Source organism: Lissotriton helveticus, chromosome 10 (assembly GCF_964261635.1).
Source record: "Lissotriton helveticus chromosome 10, aLisHel1.1, whole genome shotgun sequence".
Classification (NCBI taxonomy): Eukaryota; Metazoa; Chordata; class Amphibia; order Caudata; family Salamandridae; genus Lissotriton; species Lissotriton helveticus.
This window is the reverse complement of record NC_136071.1, coordinates 201,953,744-201,971,888: the sequence shown is the minus strand read 5'-3', so window position 1 is coordinate 201,971,888 and position 18,145 is coordinate 201,953,744. Positions and strand designations below refer to the sequence as shown.

The following is an 18,145-nucleotide window of genomic DNA, read 5'->3' as shown; positions in this document are numbered from 1 at the left end:
CAGCCTAGTCGCTATCAGTTTTGCCAAAATTTCAAAGTCCACATTGATAAGTGACAATGGTCTGTATGAGTCCAATTCAGTTTCTGGTTTGCCTGGCTTCAGTAAAGTAATAATGATAGCTTCTCGCATTGACTGAGGTAATATACCCGTGTCATGCGCCTCCCCATAGACAGCGAGGAGTTTGGGCGCCAATTCCTCCACATAAGTTTTGTAGAAGGCGACCGTCAGACCATCCGATCCGGGGGCCCTATCCAGAGGCAAGCTGGTGATAACGTCTTTGACGTCTTCAACTGTGATGGGTAGGTGCATATATTCCCTGTAAAGGGTAGGTGCATATATTCCATGTGCCTATCATTAAACCACACCAGCACCACTGAGTCCAGGAACTCCTGCATTCCCTCCGGACAGGTAGTTTGTTTACTGTGGCTATTGAGGATTTAAGTGGCTGCAAGGCACTGAGCCTAGACTGATTTACCTGTGATTTTTACAAGGCCTATAAACATCTGCTGACCCCTCACTTACTAGAAATGTACGCAGAGTCCCTTGAACGAGGCCTATTACACCCCCCCCCCCCCCCAGGCGAGTGAAGCGTTTTTTACAGTCTTGCTCAAACCCAATAAACTTGCATACCACGGTTATTCATATTGGACATTATTACTTCTTAATTTCGATACTAAAATACTAGCCAAAGTCTTAGCTACCTGTCTGTCCCTATTGATGGATTGCATCATTTCACTTCTGCAGTCCGGTTTTATACCGCACCGCCCTACTTCTATTAACCTTCGTACTCTCAATGCAATAATTAATCAAATTTCCACTACAGTACCTTCGGTGGTTGCGTTGTTGGATGCGGAGAAGGCCTAAGACTCTATGAAAGGCCTTTTCGACATGCAACACTGGCAAAGCTGAAAATGCCCAATTGAGTTTGCAAACTAATACGACTGTTGTATCAGGACCTAGTGGCCCGGTTGTGCTTGAATGGAGTGCTCATGAACCCCTTTCCTTTGACAAAGGGCTCCCGACAGGGATGCCCACTTTCCCCGTTGTTGTTTATTATTGCCATTGAACTACTGTGCGCCACCTTCTAGAAAAGCACCTCCACAGGTGCCTTGGATTTTATCACTGGATATTGTTGGCCTCCTTCTATGCAGATGATTTATTATTTGCACGTGACCTGGAAAATAACCTGCCCCCATTGATACGCGAAGTTCAGCTGTTCGGCGTGTTCTCCAGGTTAGGCGTTAAATTAGAGCAAATCCGAATTGTTCCCACTCACTGATTCCACGATAGTGTGCAAACTCGACTTCTCCTTACAATTATGTACAGACTCCACTAAATATGTGGGCAACAACATCCACAGGGACTGCTCAGAGGTGATCCGCCGCAATTATGGGCCCACCCATACTAAACTTGAATCACAAGTGGGATGGTTCAAGCTCCGGCTTGGCATGGCTAGTCGCATAGCACTTATTAAAATTAAAGTATTGCCTCACTTTCTTTACCTTTTAAAAAAAAAAATCCCATTAGTCTCACAGTGACCTTTTTTGCCTTGCTGAGTAGACTACTCCTTCCAGTGATATGGACTGATGCTCGTCCGCATATTCGCTGGAAGATCCTTATGCTCCCCTATGAGCCCGGTGGGTTTGGGGTGCCCGACCTCTAGCTCTATTTCTATATAGCACAGGCAATATGCATACTACTGGTACCATCCTGATGCTCGCCTGCCTTTCCTTAAACCTGAACGAGCGCAGGTACCACAACTTTCTCTCAACACTGTTCTGCTCCAGGGACTGCCGTGCGATCACTGCAAAATTCAAACATTGACGACGACTTGCTGGGCGTGGTTTAGGTGACTGCGTTATCTGGGCGAAGACATTCTGTAGTCTCTGCACATCCGTCTTCGAGATAACCCTTGGCTCCCACTGAAACTTGAACGGCAGTTACAACATACGTTTGATGCACATGGAGTGCAAGTTCTGGTTGACCTATTTCACACGGGAGTCCTCAAGGCCGGCTCAGCGATGACTAACATGGATGACTGTCAATTATGGGCAGTTATACATTCCACCGTCTGCACACCACACTCCGCATGGTGCTGCCTGCTTGCCCATCCGAGCCCAGGGAGTTTGCTCCACTTACCCTGCTGATTAGATCCTTCGACAACAGCCACTTAGTTTCTAAACTTTACCATGTCTCTATTAGATTGAGGCCTATGGGGGTGGATAGCGCCTGTGCGGTATGGGGGCGCGATTTGGGCACTACACTCTCGGACACGGTCTGGTTTTATTGCTGTATGCAAACCAAGCTTGTGTCAGGGAACCATAGATACAAAGTACTGCATTATAAGTACCTACGCAGAGCGTACATCACTCCTGATGTATAGGATAAACTAGATCCTACTAGATCACACAAATGCCCTAAGTGCCAAGCCGACCATGCAGTTTTTTCCCATTTGACGTGCAAGCATGCATCTTCTTTCTGGAGGGCTGTTTTTTCTACTGTGTCACTCATGATTGAGCAACCCCCTCTGCTGGAGTTGTTGGGATACGTCAAACCTTTACCACTGGTGGTGCGTTGCTTTACTGTTATAGCTCTGCTTTTGGCCAAGAGACAGATTTCTTTACATTGGGGCCCGCGCACCTTCCTCACTGTGACGGCCTGGCTGAAAGATCTGCCTTATTGCGATACTACGTCTGAACTCTATGCTAGAATTCAACCCATTACATCTAGGCCCAAAGATATTTGGTAACCTCTGCTGCACTATTTGTTATCCATGACAGATGCTACCAGCAGTTCCTCCTCAGTTTAATGGTGAGCCCTCATGTTATGCCACCTTATTAACTGCTTGCATTAATGTACAAATACCAATGAACCTCCTTTCTTTCCTCTGTGTGACATGCAATGATATCTGCTGTGTTTCTATTAACGTGTGTCTCTCTGCTATGAAATGTCCTTTCTCCCCCTCTCTGGGTGATCGATTGTTCCTTCCGAGAATGTTTCATTTATTGCAACTACATACGTGGCTTCACGGTTTTTGTGTTTTAAAATGATAAATGAAGTTTAAAAAAAAGTCAGGGGCAGCAACTCTTGTTAATGGATACGCAGTACTGAGAAAGTTGAATTTGGAGCTGCCTGTGAACAAGAGGATCACTAATTATTACTTACTACACTACATCAAGGACTAATTTAAATGTATAGAGCGTTCCTACTACATGGTTTTATATATGTTGATCAAGGTGTATGTAGAATACTTTTTGTTTGTTTTTTCACTAATTGTAGAATATGTAGCCATACGTTTCTCATCTCATTCTGCAAAAAATACATTGACTCATAATTAAGAAACTGATAGGAAAATAACGAAGTGACAAACTTTATCACAACACAGAATATAAGAAATGTACTGTTAAGCATCTTTTTTTGGAGTATGAATTTACTTTTAAAGTTCTCTACCGTGCTATAATTTCTGTTTAAAAGTTGCATTGCACCCACTGTCCACACAATTTTCATGTTAGAAGTCAGTCATGAAGTGGGTGGCTAGGGACACATTCTGGTGGCCAAGAAGAAGAAATATCACATCTTAGAGAAGGCTTGCTCAATACTGTCTAGAGGCTGAAGAGTGCTACTGCTTCGGTCTCTGTTAGGTCATAACTTGCTCCCAAGTGATATACCAGCAGTGTCCACTCAATGGTTTTTGATTTTTAAGCAAACTGGGTATCTCCATCCCTGTCATATGTCGCTTATGCAATACTAATTTTCTTGAAACAAAAAATATGTCCTTGAAACACAAAATCAATAGCAAAGTTTGGTTGGAGTTCATATGTATTTTCATTTATATTTTAGGGAACAAATACTTTGCTTCATTATTTAGGGGGTGTGGTCACAGCGCATGCAGGACTGTTGTTCTCTCTACAGATCTGTGGTAAGTTTGCCCAGGACCTTTGATGTCACCGCACAGGGTGGGTGTTCCACCCTCCGAATCACTTCTACATGCTTCCAAACCTATGGTGCGTATCCTGGTATGTCTCCGAGTATATCCAGCAGAATAGCGATGCTTAGGGAGGCATGGAACAGTCCAAAACCGCCTTCCTTGGCCAATTCAAGGCAGTAGCTAATGCCAAAAATGTCTAAGGACAGGCAGTTGACAGATGCAAGGCATGTTGCTGAGAGACCACCAGGAGCTGGAGAGGAAGAAACAGAAGTCAGGGAAACATGTAGCCTGGACAGAAACTGATGACTGGGTTTCCGTTCAGCTCTTTGTTTGGAATGTGAGAAGGATGCCCTTCTTTTTCTGGCCTTCACTTTGAGAGTAGACCATACTGTGATTTATCAAGATAGGGACATTTCATACCCTTTCAGCAACTGAATGACAGTGCCTGGAGCACCTAACATACACATACACCCTCCTGGCAACTGAACCACTGAGGAATACCTGAGGAACCACCTTTCTGTGGCTTTTCCAATTTTAAATCTTTAAAAGGGGCAAGCTGTAGAAAGGGGACAGGAACAATTGTGACACCTATGTGGGGTGCCAATAAAGCTTCTCCAATTCAAGATGATATTTTTTCAACCTTACACCTAAAGTCGTGAGAGTTCAAATGTTGAAGATAATACTACTTATAAAACATCAGAAAATATGATGGCATCTTTGAACAAATTGCATAAGAAGTGGAGTCCCGGTTTCTGGAACTGGAAAGCAAGCTAGGCAATAGTGTAGAATGTGTGGGGAAGGCGAGACACCATTATTCAGTATCTAGAGAAGAAATCTGATGAGGTGAAGGTCTTTCTGAATTATTAAATGCAAGCATCTGAGAAGAGGATGCACTTTAAGTTCTGTGTAGTAGTAACCATAACCTCCCTTGAAATAAGGTTTGAAAGCCTATAGAATGAAAAAATATCAGTTGTCTTGCTATTTATTGGCTGCTCAGATGTCGAAAGCAAGGAAGATAGATCACCTTAAAGTAAGGACTGAGACTTTTCTGAAAGAAAAATTGGATGCTCAGTATGACCACCTCTCAATTGATCTAAATAGCAATCAGGCTGCCAACAAAAGGCTACAAGAAGAGTATAGCAGCTGTGGCACAATAGTCCATACACTTGTCGAATCAGAACACTGAGAAGCCTTATAGCGGTGGGTGGACAAATCACCCATGTCGGAGGCTCGTTTTCATTCCAGACGTTTGACAAAAGTTGACTTTCAAGAAATGGTGAAGGAATTTATTAGTGTAGTTGCACCATTGAGAGTGTAATTTCTGACATCAAATTGAGAGGTGGTGGGGAACAAAGTTACATTTTTCAAAGAAGAGGAGGTGGATCATTATATTTGGAGAGTTTTAAAACCAAGACACAGCCTATTATAGCTGTCTAATATAGTACCTTATTTAGGGTGATATACTGTTACGTCTTTGTCTATAGTTTTGTTAGATTGAAATGCTCCATGCATATTATTGTATAGCATTGAGACCTGGCAGGGATTAGATACAGTCCAGGCCCACGATGATGTACTTCCTTTTCACACTGATGGTGAATTACATTTGTCCTCTTTCTTGCTTCCCCTCAAATGTGTTTCTAATTGGTGTACATTTTTAAACACTTTGTTTTCGGCTTTTACAATAATGAGTTCCATTTTATTTTACCGGCTGACCGGTCTTCGCATTGAGCTAAGATCAGTTATGGTGGTCTTTGATAATAATTACATGTCATATTATTGCATGAAAAAACATAAATAAAGTTGTTAACCCCTTCAGTGCGCATGACGGCCCCCGGCCGTCATGAGTCACGGTGGGCGTGTGCAGAGGACGGCCGGGGGACGTCCGAATTCCGCCCACTAAAGCGTCCGCACAGAGCAAAAATGTGCACAGCGCCGACGGGGTTAAAAAAAAAATAATATTGGTTGTACACCAAATTGTTGGCTCAGCTGTAATAAAAAGAATCTATTTAATATTTCTATTGGGGATGAAACCAAATAAGAAAGCAAGGAAGCCAAAGCAGCTGCCACGAATTTTGATATCCATTGATTAGAGAGAAGGAACAGAATTAACTGCCCCTCATCAGTTTTATTAAATTACTAGCAGCCCGTCCCGACGTTGTCCGGGTATGAAATAGAATGTGTGTAATGTGTGTATTTGGCAAGGGCAATTTATTTAAAAATCTCGCGGTAGACAACATTTTTTGTTTCATTAGAATAGGGACGGAGAAGGGCCAGCTGCAGCCCTGGTTGATGTTAGCAGGCGCGTGTAATGTCGTTGAATGAGAGAATTATCAGCCGCGGGTAAATCCGTTTAATGAGAGAGTTCAGTGACAGCGAGTAGGAGAGGCTGCAGTAATTGTCCCCGCAGACACGCTCATTTGCGTTTTCCCCCGCTTGAGGCCCAGATGCAGGCCTGTTTGATGTTAGCAGGCGCGTGTTCCCTCGCTTGAGGCCCGGCTGCAGCCCTTGTTTATGTTATCAGGCGCGTGTAATTAGTGTACTGATCCGCCGCCTGAGCCCGGCTAGAGCCCTGATTGATGGTAGCAGGCGAGTCTAATTTCGTTGAATGAGAGAGTTCAGTAACAGCGCGCAGGAGAGGCTGCAGTAATGTTACTTACCAGGCCTCCAGCTGAACGCGTTTGTCATGCCCCCAGCACACAGCCACAGCCACAGCAGACGATCTTCTGATTAATGTACGACCCACATGGCATGAAAGGCGGAACGTAGCACACGCCCCCAGCGTTTCTCACGCCCCCAGCGTGCCCCTCGATGTGGCGCACTTGCGTTCACATGGCATGAAGGCCAGACACACGCCCCCAGCGTTTCTCACGCCCCCAGCGTGCCCCTTGATGCTGCGCAGCAACGTAATTGGCGCCTGTATGTACGACTCACATGGCATGAAGGGCGGACACACGCCCCCAGCGTTTGTCACGCCCCCAGCATACGCCCACAGCCCGCGATGTGATGGCCGTACCACACGCCCCCAGCGTTAGTCACGCACCCAGCCCACGCCCACAGCACAACGCAGACACGCCCACAAGGGACCACTTTGCTGGCACGGTTCTTTTACCTTTTAAATGTATATGGTGTCCTACGGTACAATTGTATATCTTGCACTGTATGATTGTGATGAACACCACTGTTTCTTGAAAAGTTAATAAAAACAAGTTAATTAAAAAGAAAAATGTATATGGTTGCCGTCTGCATAGCCTATGTCCTTCTGCTGCAACTGCCCTTTCCAACGCTGTATTGGGTGTTGTGATTGGTGCTGTGGTTACTGAGATTACCCGCCTCAAAGGTTTGGGCTCTCTCTTTATAATATTAGTATGGATATATTAGATCCCACTGAGCTTAAATGGCATTGCTGAAGGCTCTACAGTCATCCAGAACTTTTCCAGTACAGCAAGTAAAAAGTACATCCCTGTTTTGTTCTACTCCGAGAACCCAGCCTGATGGATCAATCTGCTGATGGAACAGTACCTTTTCTTAACTCATTGGAAGGTGTCTGCAGTTAAAAAAACACATTGATAAATTACTTGAAACCCAAGCTCTTTCATTCAAAGCACAAACCGGGAACACAAAGGATAGAAGGTATGTGAACCAATATCTATATTTAGAAACTATTATGGCCAGTTGTTTAAAATGACTTTACACGACGAGCTCCTTTGGAACAAAAAGAAATAAGGTGGTCTGCCTGTACTGTTGTGAGTACAAAAAGAGGAGGCCCAGATTTAAGATATAGAGAAATATCTTAGGCCTATTTTATAAACATACAGTTGAATAAGTATAATTTTTGAGAAGCTCAACCCTGTAGAGGCAATTGGACTGAAACCTGACCTGGTAGTCTGCAAAGAGGCAGTAATTAAAGTTAAACAAAAGGGTTTCTTCTTGGTACTTTGAGTTCCAGCACACCATCTTAATTAGCCTTTAAGAGTCTGAACTTCAAAAGACAAAAAAATGGCAATTACACATGGTTTCATCAGATATCAACTAATTAGAACCAGGGAGTGTCTGCGGTGATGTTACCCTGCCACATTGCAAAAATAATGAGGTGACTGCAGTATGTGGTCAGGGTAGGTGATGTGTGGTCATGGCAGGTGGTTAGGACACTCCACCAGCAGGTTGGAGATGGGTATAGGCAGATAATCTAAGAATCAGATTATAAATGGTTCTTAAAAGAGCAGCCAAATTGTTGAAATAAAAAAGTCTGTGGATAACTTCCTTACCAGGCAGTCTTCCAAGAAGAAGGTAGGAAGTTTTTATTAAACATGTTTCTGTAGTGGTTACAAGCACAAGTAATAGCTTCAGTGAGTTTGTTATTGTGACTCTCACCAGAACTATGATTATTTTCCTAGGTCAGCCTATCTTCAAGTTTGCCCTCCAGCTAACTTCTGGCAGCTGCTGCATTTATCGGAAGCATACTGAACATTAAATATTCCATCGGCCAAGCAGGTTGTGCATTCATACTCAACATTCAGAGCACAATAGGAGAGGGTATGATGCACTGGAAGAGAAGGAAATGGAAAGAGGCAAGCCAGACATAAGATAAAACTTGGCACACTGTGTAGCAATAAATGTTTGTGGCATATACTCAATTTAATATAGTGGTGCACCCTGTGAAACAAATGTGTCAGTACTGTGAAATAACGACATACACATTGCCTGAACAATTACAAGTATGTTATGTGGAACAGTGGTGGGCAAACTTGACAATGGAGACTAAACTCTCTAAACTCATGACAACTAAGGCAACTCAAGTTCAAACTTATTTCCATGTTCATCATATTAAGACATTTTTAATATACAAAGATATTGGAATTATTATTTGTATAATACATAGCTGCCACTGTTTTGTCTTAGTAGGTCTTTTATATTTTTTGATGATGCCCTGCGGGGCATCATAAATGGGTTCCTTGTGCCAGAGCTCCAGCTGTCTTCCGTCATGTTGCAGTTGCTGGGTCTACGATAGTGTGAGAGTTGTGCTTTTGTTTATGGTTCCATGGTGACTGAATTGGGTGCATCCTATGTAGAAAGACTTATGTGCCATGCTACAGGACCACATTTGTGTGTTTGTATTGCAGAAAACATGGCATTGCAGTTACGCCTGCTGATGTCACAGCATTGAATATGTGGAAACTGTAGGAGTTATGCTTTCATATATTAGTTGAGGTCAAATATTAAGCAGGAAAGCTAAGTATTCAGTACGACTAAGGAATGAAAGAGTCACATCGAAGCAAGTGCTCCAAACTATCCTGAGAAAGAAATCTTATTCTCTGGCATCATTAGGAGAATGAAGATCCCTAGCCAGGTAAGACTTAATGATGGGTGGAGATCCACAGTCAGGTCAGTTTGAGAAGAGGAGTGATTGTCAGCCAAGACTTACAAAGTATCCAAGAAGAAGTATCATGGAGGTTAATCAGACTGCCACACCACAGAAAGGCCAAGAGAACTCCCACTGGTACCACTCATATATGAAGTGTAATACAACAAAGAGAGAATTTCACCACAATAGTTTAAAAACATTTACAGCTCAAAATCTAAGTCCGCTTGAATGGAAAAACAAGGCTAATAGAAAACAGTCACACTAGAATCCTTAATCAAATCTATCCAGATAAGAACACCACACAAACAAGAATGAAAACTGACATACAAAGCAGGTGCTTTTCCGGCAAGAATACCATAACATAAACTGGTGGAGTAAAGACAAACTAAGATGCGTAGAAACTGTGATAGAGAGCTATTGCATAAGTAGCGTGATCAGCGAATTACCTGGATATCGGTTACTGCTGAACAAATACACACACACTGCTTAGGCCTTGAAAGTCCTGTTGTACTATTACTTACACTAAAAACCCAATCAGAATAATCAAGATGCAGTATAAAATGAGTGCAGAGAATTGCTACCAAGAAGTGAGTGTTAATACTGCTGACACCATAGCCTTAATAGAATCAATTGAGATGCAGAATGCAAGGAGTGCTGAGAAATGCTCTGATACTTGGTTATATGCAGAAGTGAGATTATATTAATAAATGAAAATTACCAAGATTCTCATAAATTGCAGTATTACTGGCACAGTATTTTCTATCAACCCAGATACAATACAACATTGAGAATAATTCAGATTCCATTTGACTGGCAGAATATTTCTATACTTTTCAAGACAAGGGGACTCCACAATGGAGAACCTGGGGTGTGTCAATATTTTTGGTGAACAATGGTTCAGTTGGGCCAATGGTCCCATACAAGTTCCTTTTCAGCTAAAGGAAAGAGAATTAGAAATAGGTTCCATACGATTACATGCTCGCATCATGCATGAGCTGGTTGAATAACACGTTTATATGGCGAAATATTTCTGGCACACTTAGTTCTCATAAGGCCAACCCAAATGTAATATAGAAGAAGCACAGAGAACTGTTCCAGTCATAGGAGCCCAGTGGAAATACCACAGGCACAAACCTGGGTTTGAGTAACCTAGTTCCAGGTCAGATACACAATATATATGTTTGAAATTACTTAGGCCTGTACAATTCAACTTCAATTTTGCTGGGCATCACCATATCTACTGTCAGCCCTACTCCATGCTATATTAACATTAGGCATACTACCTAGTCGTCAGGCACTTTGAAAAATGCAAAAAAGTGCATTTTTCAAAGAAATCACAAATTACCACCAGCATGAAGTTTGTGGTAATTTGCGAATCCTTAAGTCCAAATTGCACTTTTTCTGTGCTTCTTACATTGCATTTAAGGAATCGCAATTTGCGAGTCCTTAAATGCGATTGCAAAATAGGGAATCGCAAAATTTGCGATTGCTTATTTTGCGAAGGATGTTTTGTGTCATACATTGGACACTGCTGATTTGCGATCGCAAAAGCCGAAATTAGGCGAATTTCGGCATTTGCAATCGCAAAATTGCCTTCATACATATGGCCCTAAGAACTGCCATTCGTTCTTTGGACACTTTCAGTCCAACAAAGGAAGTACCCCATAAAAGCAATCTCAAAGCAAAAGAGCCACCTCTGAAGGGTACAGGCAAACTGACCACACTAAAAGACTTAAGAAATTGCTTTTTTATATTCGCTAATGCATTCAAACATGCATTCAAACATCATTCAATCATCAACTAGGCCTTTAAAAAAAAAACTTCTAACATGAATATAAAGCTATCGCAAAATCACATTGTTATAGAAAGCGAATACGGTTACCAGTGAGCTGGCATGAAGGAAGCAAAGAGAAAGAGCAAGGCGCGGTTATACCAAGAGAGAGAAGAAAGAATGCTTCTAACGCAGAGACTGAATTCCACTCCCACTGCTAAAGTGCAATCCAAATTGAGGGTTTTGATGTTACACTTTAAAATCTAAATCCTGTCCCCAGGTCACACAGTTAAATGGGGCTAGTTTGAGCAAATTACCCAAACTAAAGCATTAAACAAAGTGAACTATATTAGCCAAACATCCGCTCAGAATTACCTTTTCTTTATTTACACTGTATAAGTGCTGTCCCAAAACCAAATGTTTATACTGGTCAGTTTGAATAATTTCCATATCATATTGCACTTAAACCATTGCATTTTCAGATATATAAACATATCACAGCAAGGAAAAAGGGCAAACACTTTGTTACATTAGCAACATTCCCAGGACACACCTAAATGTTTTATCAAATATTAAACTTTCCAGAGTTTCATAATGAGATTTCACCACAGTTAAAGACATTAAAATATTCCTTGGATAATTCAATTAAAAAATTCTTTATTTCGGCCTTTATGGCCATGAAAGCACATAAAAAAAAGTATTACAGCATCATTTGCACACATGATTCTTGCAAAGGTAAAGTGCGCGTGCATTGCAGCATTAAGAGAAAGAAGAGTCCTAAATATAACAAGCATTTACAATGCAATGGTTTCGCCTTTGGAAAAGTTAGACCTATTGGCATTGAAAATGACAAAGTTTGTATTTATGTGTTGCTTTGGAAAACCGATAAATAAATGGCATTGTCATTTACTTTGCTATTAGCTTAATCTCTGCAGTCACTCTGCACTCCCTAGCACTCCCTAGCACTCCCTAGTCACTCTGAACTCCCTAACCCTCCCTAGTCACTCTGCACTCCCTAGCCCTCCCTAGTCACTCTGCACTCCCTAGCACTCTGCACTCCCTAGCACTCTGCACTCCCTAGCACTCTGCGCTCCCTTGTACTCCCTAGCACTCTGCGCTCCCTAGCGCTCCCTAGCACTCCCTAGCACTCTGCGCTCCCTAGCACTCTGCGCTCCCTAGCACTCCCTAGCACTCTGCGCTCCCTAGCACTCTGCGCTCTCTGCTCTCCCTAGCACTCCCTAGCACTCTGCACTCCCTAGCGCTCTGCACTCCCTAGCGCTCTGCACTCCCTAGCGCTCTGCACTCCCTAGCGCTCTGCACTCCCTAGCGCTCTGCACTCCCTAGCGCTCTGCACTCTCTACTCTGCACCCTCTACTCTGCACTATCTACTCAGCACTCACACTCAGCACTCACACTCAGCACTCACTACTCTGCTCACTCACTCTGCACTCACTACTCTGCACACTCACTTTGCACTCTGCACTGCAATTACAGACTTAGGCAGCTGTATAAATTCATCTGGTCAATCCTGAATTAAGATCCTTTATATTAACAGGCAGAAATCACTTTTCTTCGCCAAACTCCACGGAGTTAAAACACAGCTCAGCAGAATAGGCAATGCGGCTCCAGTGCCTACTCTCATGGAGGAAGTGAAGAAAAACAAACACATTCAGAATTGTTAAAATGCCTGGAATTAGGCCATGTGATCTTTATTATATTAAGTAGTCCAACGGCCACTTACCGAATGGCTATTAAGGGGGTTTCCAGTCTGTCCATAAGGCAGAAAAATATTTAACTGAGCCTAAATCAGAAAGGAAGTTAGTTTAAAGCATACGAGACACGACCTGAAATTTAAAGATGCTTACACCAAGCACTGTTTGCGTTCGCAATTGAGCTCAAACCCCCGCTTCAATATAGAAAAGCTAAGTCGCTGTGTGTCCGTCAGCAAAAATAAGGTGCCACAGGGATAAAAGGAAAGGAGTGACGTCGCTCAGTGTTCGGTTGCACAGAGTTTTCAACTGTGCTGAACAGCTTAACATGCTTAAAGAGTCTAAATCAACGTCTACGCCACCACCTACAGTCATCAAAGTCCACACAGCCTCTAGGAAATCAGTCTGGCTCTGCATTACGGGCAGTGCAGGGCAAAAAAGCACGGCCGCTAACCCAGCACATCTTTTCAAATTAAAGGTAAAATTAGAGGACTTCAGTTCGCACAATCAACCTAAAACGCCCTCCCTCATCTTCCGCGTATGTCACAGTACCCAACAGGGTTACAGGAGTGCCACAAACTAACACTATTCACAAAATCATATGTCTTTTTTCGCAGACTACGACAAGGATAAAACATAATAAAATAAGGGCATCTCTGGACAGAACAAGTCTCCAGCTGTTGGGCAAGACAGACGAGCAGACCACCCTTGATGTTTCAGGATGTAGGATCGACCCGTCCGCCCCAGCTCCACGAAAAAATGGCGGCTGCATTGCCGAGAAAAAAATAAAAATAAACACGCCCACCGCCGCATGACGTAGGCAAAAGGGAAAAATTCTACGGAACGCCCACCAATCGCCTCGGTGAATGACAGACGCCTCTCTCTTCCAATGGCTAGCCTCCATTTATGGAGCTAGCCAATGGAAGAGAGAGGCTGAACTAAAGCACACAGTGTAACTCAAAAGATTTCGACGTGCGCCGAAAAGCTGCGCGGCACAGCTTTTCTCCAGGTCAAAACCTAAAAAGTAATGGGCGTGCTCCAAGTCATTTTACAGTATACAATACCCCTCGCAGCAACAGCGCACAAAAATGTTAAGGCTGACCTAAAAAACACCTTTTGAATGGAAACTCTCAATGGTGCCACAGGTGACCGGATATTGTCTATACTGGGATATTTTGACATCATTGTGTTACTAACTGCATGCCCGTTTTCTCTCACCTACATTTATATATGTTTTTTGGGCCATGCGTTACTAAGGCCAAATTCATCTGGAATTACAAGACTGCCTTACATTACAGTGAAGGTGAACAATCTCGCAAAAGAGAAAATCTGTGAAAAAGCGAAAAAAAAGTAAACTGGAATGAGTCACCTATTACATTTGTGAGAGGGCGGAGCCAGGCATCTCCAGCACGGCGAGTTTGGAAAGGAGAAACGGAGAGAGAGATGGTTGTGTGGGGTGGGAGGCCACGCCAAGGGTAGACGCTGCCTCGCTCGCAGATCGCCTGGTACAAACGCCGCTATGCTGTAATTTACGTGGCAGAAAAGTCCAGCGAAACTCCCTTTTAGGAGGGAGCCACAACATAAAAGTTTTAATTTCAAATGTTTACCTCTCGCAACACACGTACACACTTTGCATCCTATACAGTCAGTTTCGCTGTGTGTCTCTATGCCTATTCCCTATTGCTTGCTCCGGCTTAATCGTGCTACAAATGAGGGGACCTCAGCATTCGTCAGGAAAATCATTCTCGTCAGGCAATAGATGCGTTCTTACTCACCGGTTTGTTTGGTTGTGGGGGAGAGGCAGGCGGCTGTGCTTGATCCGGAGCTGCTGCTGCTTCTGGCGCCATTTCGTCAGACTGTTTACAGCGCTGAGGCTATCGCGTGCCTAGGACGACTCCTGTCTGTGCTGGATGTGAAGTAGAGACTCGGTTTTGCTTCAAGTCAATAGACGTTGATTGGCTGATGAAATATTTACAGAAAGGCAGTGACACCCACCTTTATTGAAAAAAAAGATAGCTAATCTAAACTTTCTGCATCGTGCAGCTTTACAACTGCTGAGAGTTTTGTGATAGGCAAACACATTTAACCCCTTAAATACTTAAGATTTGTCATCACTGCCTGAAGTCTGCAGTCTAGATAGGTGCTTTACCCGTTTCGCCAGCTTCATGCATTCAACAACCTTTGGCAAAGCCAATAGGAGGCGTGCAATGTTGATTTTCTTTTTTCTTTGCAAATATGAACAAGAAAGGCCTGTTCTAGTGAGGGCTGGCATGAGCGGGAAAGGCACGCAACTTACTGAGTCTGTGGACAGCCATTTTCACCATCACCAGAAGCACCCCCGTAGGGCCAGGACACAAGTAAACAGTGCCGGGGTTAAAAGCATAAGCAATGCATTATATAACTGCGCAGAGTAACATCACATGAAGTGATTTCACACTCCCTTTAGTCACTCATTATTAGGAATAGTCAGTTCACGGTCCGAGAAGAGATACAATAGGTGATGTATGGATATAGTAATTTAAGATCATACATACAATGCATGTATTCATATCTACATACATCACACACGCTTTGTCTTAATTCCAAGAAGATGATGTTTTGGAAACAAATCCCACATTTAAAAAATTTATGCAAACAGTAATTTGCACGTTCCCAAACAGCGAAGAATCGTGCATACCGATAAAGAATTAAAAATACGTTAGTCAGGAAATGCACAGATTACTTCCGGAGCTCTACGTTTCAAGATATTATGTAATGTTTAACTCAAGCTGATGATGTGAAATCAAGGGCGTGAACCAGTGATACCTGAAAAAGATGAGTTATGTTTAGATTGAGCCCTATGTTACAGGTGGGCGAACACGCATGCTGTATCGCTTTCCCCCCTTCACAAATACCACCTAGGAGAGTTATGTCAGGAGAGGTTAGCGAGACTTTGAAAACAAACTGAAAACGCATAAATAGCTAAAAATGATCGAGCGCTAGGTCACATGGAGTGTCGTGTATTATCCCCATGCCTGAAAAAGCGCTATCCTCAAACACAATTATATAATTGGTAGTGGTTTAGAGTACAACCTCCATTTGCCAAAAAGAAATAGTGAATCATAACTAAGCTAAATCGCGTTACAGAAAGAGGGGGAAGTGTCTGTAAAATTACACAAGTCACTTCCGTATGAATCAAAGGGTTGGAAATGAAATGCCAAGTCAACCCCATAACGCAAGTTGCGATACCGATCCCGGAAATACCAAATAAATCTCGCTTCAGAGATGGAACCTAGAACAAATTAGTGAAGCATCCCGCTTACCTTAAGAACGTATGTCCTCAACAGCAAAGCACCTACGAGGACACAGGGGGCGGGAGAGGACACGGGCGGCGGGAGGAGGGCGGGAGAGGACACGAACGGCGGGAGGGGGGCGGGGGAGGACACGGACGGCGGGAGGGGGCGGGAGAGGACGCGGGAGGGGGAGGGGGCGGGAGAGGACACGGACGGCGGGAGGGGGCGGTCAAGCTGATGATGTGAAATCAAGGGCGTGAACCAGTGATACCTGAAAAAGATGAGTTATGTTTAGATTGAGCCCTATGTTACAGGTGGGCGAACACGCATGCTGTATCGCTTTCCCCCCTTCACAAATACCACCTAGGAGAGTTATGTCAGGAGAGGTTAGCGAGACTTTGAAAACAAACTGAAAACACATAAATAGCTAAAAATGATCGAGCGCTAGGTCACATGGAGTGTCGTGTATTATCCCCATGCCTGAAAAAGCGCTATCCTCAAACACAATTATATAATTGGTAGTGGTTTAGAGTACAACCTCCATTTGCCAAAAAGAAATAGTGAATCATAACTAAGCTAAATCGCGTTACAGAAAGAGGGAGAAGTGTCTGTAAAATTACACAAGTCACTTCCGTATGAATCAAAGGGTTGGAAATGAAATGCCAAGTCAACCCCATAACGCAAGTTGCGATACCGATCCCGGAAATACCAAATAAATCTCGCTTCAGAGATGGAACCTAGAACAAATTAGTAAAGCATCCCGCTTACCTTAAGAACGTATGTCCTCAACAGCAAAGCACCTACGAGGACACAGGGGGCGGGAGAGGACACGGTCGGCGGGAGGAGGGCGGGAGAGGACACGGAGGGCGGGAGGAGGGCGGGAGAGGACACGGAGGGCGGGAGAGGACACGGACGGCGGGAGGAGGGCGGGAGAGGACACGGACGGCGGGAGGGAGGCGGAAAACGTGCACAGGACAGCGAGGGGGCGGGGAGGCACACGGAGGGGGCGGGAGGGGAGGGAACGGGAAAAAACGTAACTCCGCCCTGGGAAAAAATCTCGGGAACGCCCCCGAATCTGGTCCGGCCTTGACGGACAGATCCGGCACTCAATGGCTAGCCTCCATTTATGGAGCTAGCCAATGAGAGCCGGGGGACGTTCCCGAAGTGCTTAGTGTCGACATAGGATTTCACCTGCGCTGAAAAGCTGCGCAGAGCGCAGCCTTTCGGCAGGCGAAACCCAAAAAGGAGCTAGTTCAGAGTTAATATTTTTAAAACATATAAAAAGATAGTTAAAAAAAGCGTTAATACATTTTGTTTGCGATTAAAGACCAGAATTATCCAATAGACCCAGATTTTAAAATAGATGACTGTACACACCACATACAAAATAAGTAACGAGTAACTGAGTACACTATGGGCAGACTGGTATCGTATTTTAGAATCCTATAGGCCTCCGCGCAATACATTGTCCCAAGGTTCCGACACACCTGTTGTATCCATCGTGTCTAGCCTTCTTGTATGCCAGGCAGACGAATAAAACATGTTGGTCAGTTTCCGGTTTATCTGCACAGAATGGACAGTCCTGAGTCAAAGTATTTTCCCATTTACTTGTGAATACGCACAATGGTAGTACACCGTACCTGAATTGCAGGTACAGTTTTTTTGCAAGGGGGTTTGTATGACATCAAGAACAGATTCCAGCTTGTATTGGTCTTTTACCTCTAAAAAAGATAGGGTCAGTACGCCTGCGTCAGAATTGGCCTTTATCTGATTAAGTTTAAATTCTCTAAAGATCTTTGACAAGGCCTTCTTGGAAGTTGTCATGATAGTTTCTTCATCGCTAGTCCATAGGTCTCCCATCCACATAGCAGCCAAGGTGTTTTTAATGTATGACAGCCATGGGATTTTATCAACTCTCTGTAAGTTTACAACTTCTTTCAACTCTTGTAAGAAGGACTTAAGTTCTGGAGTACTCCAGATAAGTCTCCAGTAGAGAAGAGGCCTTAAGGCAACTTCCTCCGCAATTGGGTTGACTCAAGGGGATGTATGACGGTACAACGCGTGCTTTCACAACGCGTACCTTACCACGCAGGTTTTACAACG

At 43.6% G+C, this 18,145-nt stretch overlaps 1 protein-coding gene and 1 long non-coding RNA gene across 5 annotated transcripts in view; one reads left to right on the top strand and one right to left on the bottom strand.

The window, feature by feature from the left end:
* Positions 1-8,816, top strand: part of LOC144786152 (uncharacterized) — a 166,638-nt gene extending 157,822 nt beyond the window's left edge. For all 3 annotated transcript variants that reach the window (XR_013602087.1, XR_013602086.1, XR_013602085.1), the window contains one exon: positions 8,323-8,816. This is a non-coding gene — a long non-coding RNA (uncharacterized LOC144786152). The remainder of the gene's footprint in view (positions 1-8,322) is intronic.
* DAGLB (diacylglycerol lipase beta) overlaps positions 1-18,145 on the bottom strand; it is a 254,600-nt gene that overhangs the window by 152,175 nt on the left and 84,280 nt on the right. The gene's annotated exons all lie outside the window — the stretch shown is intronic.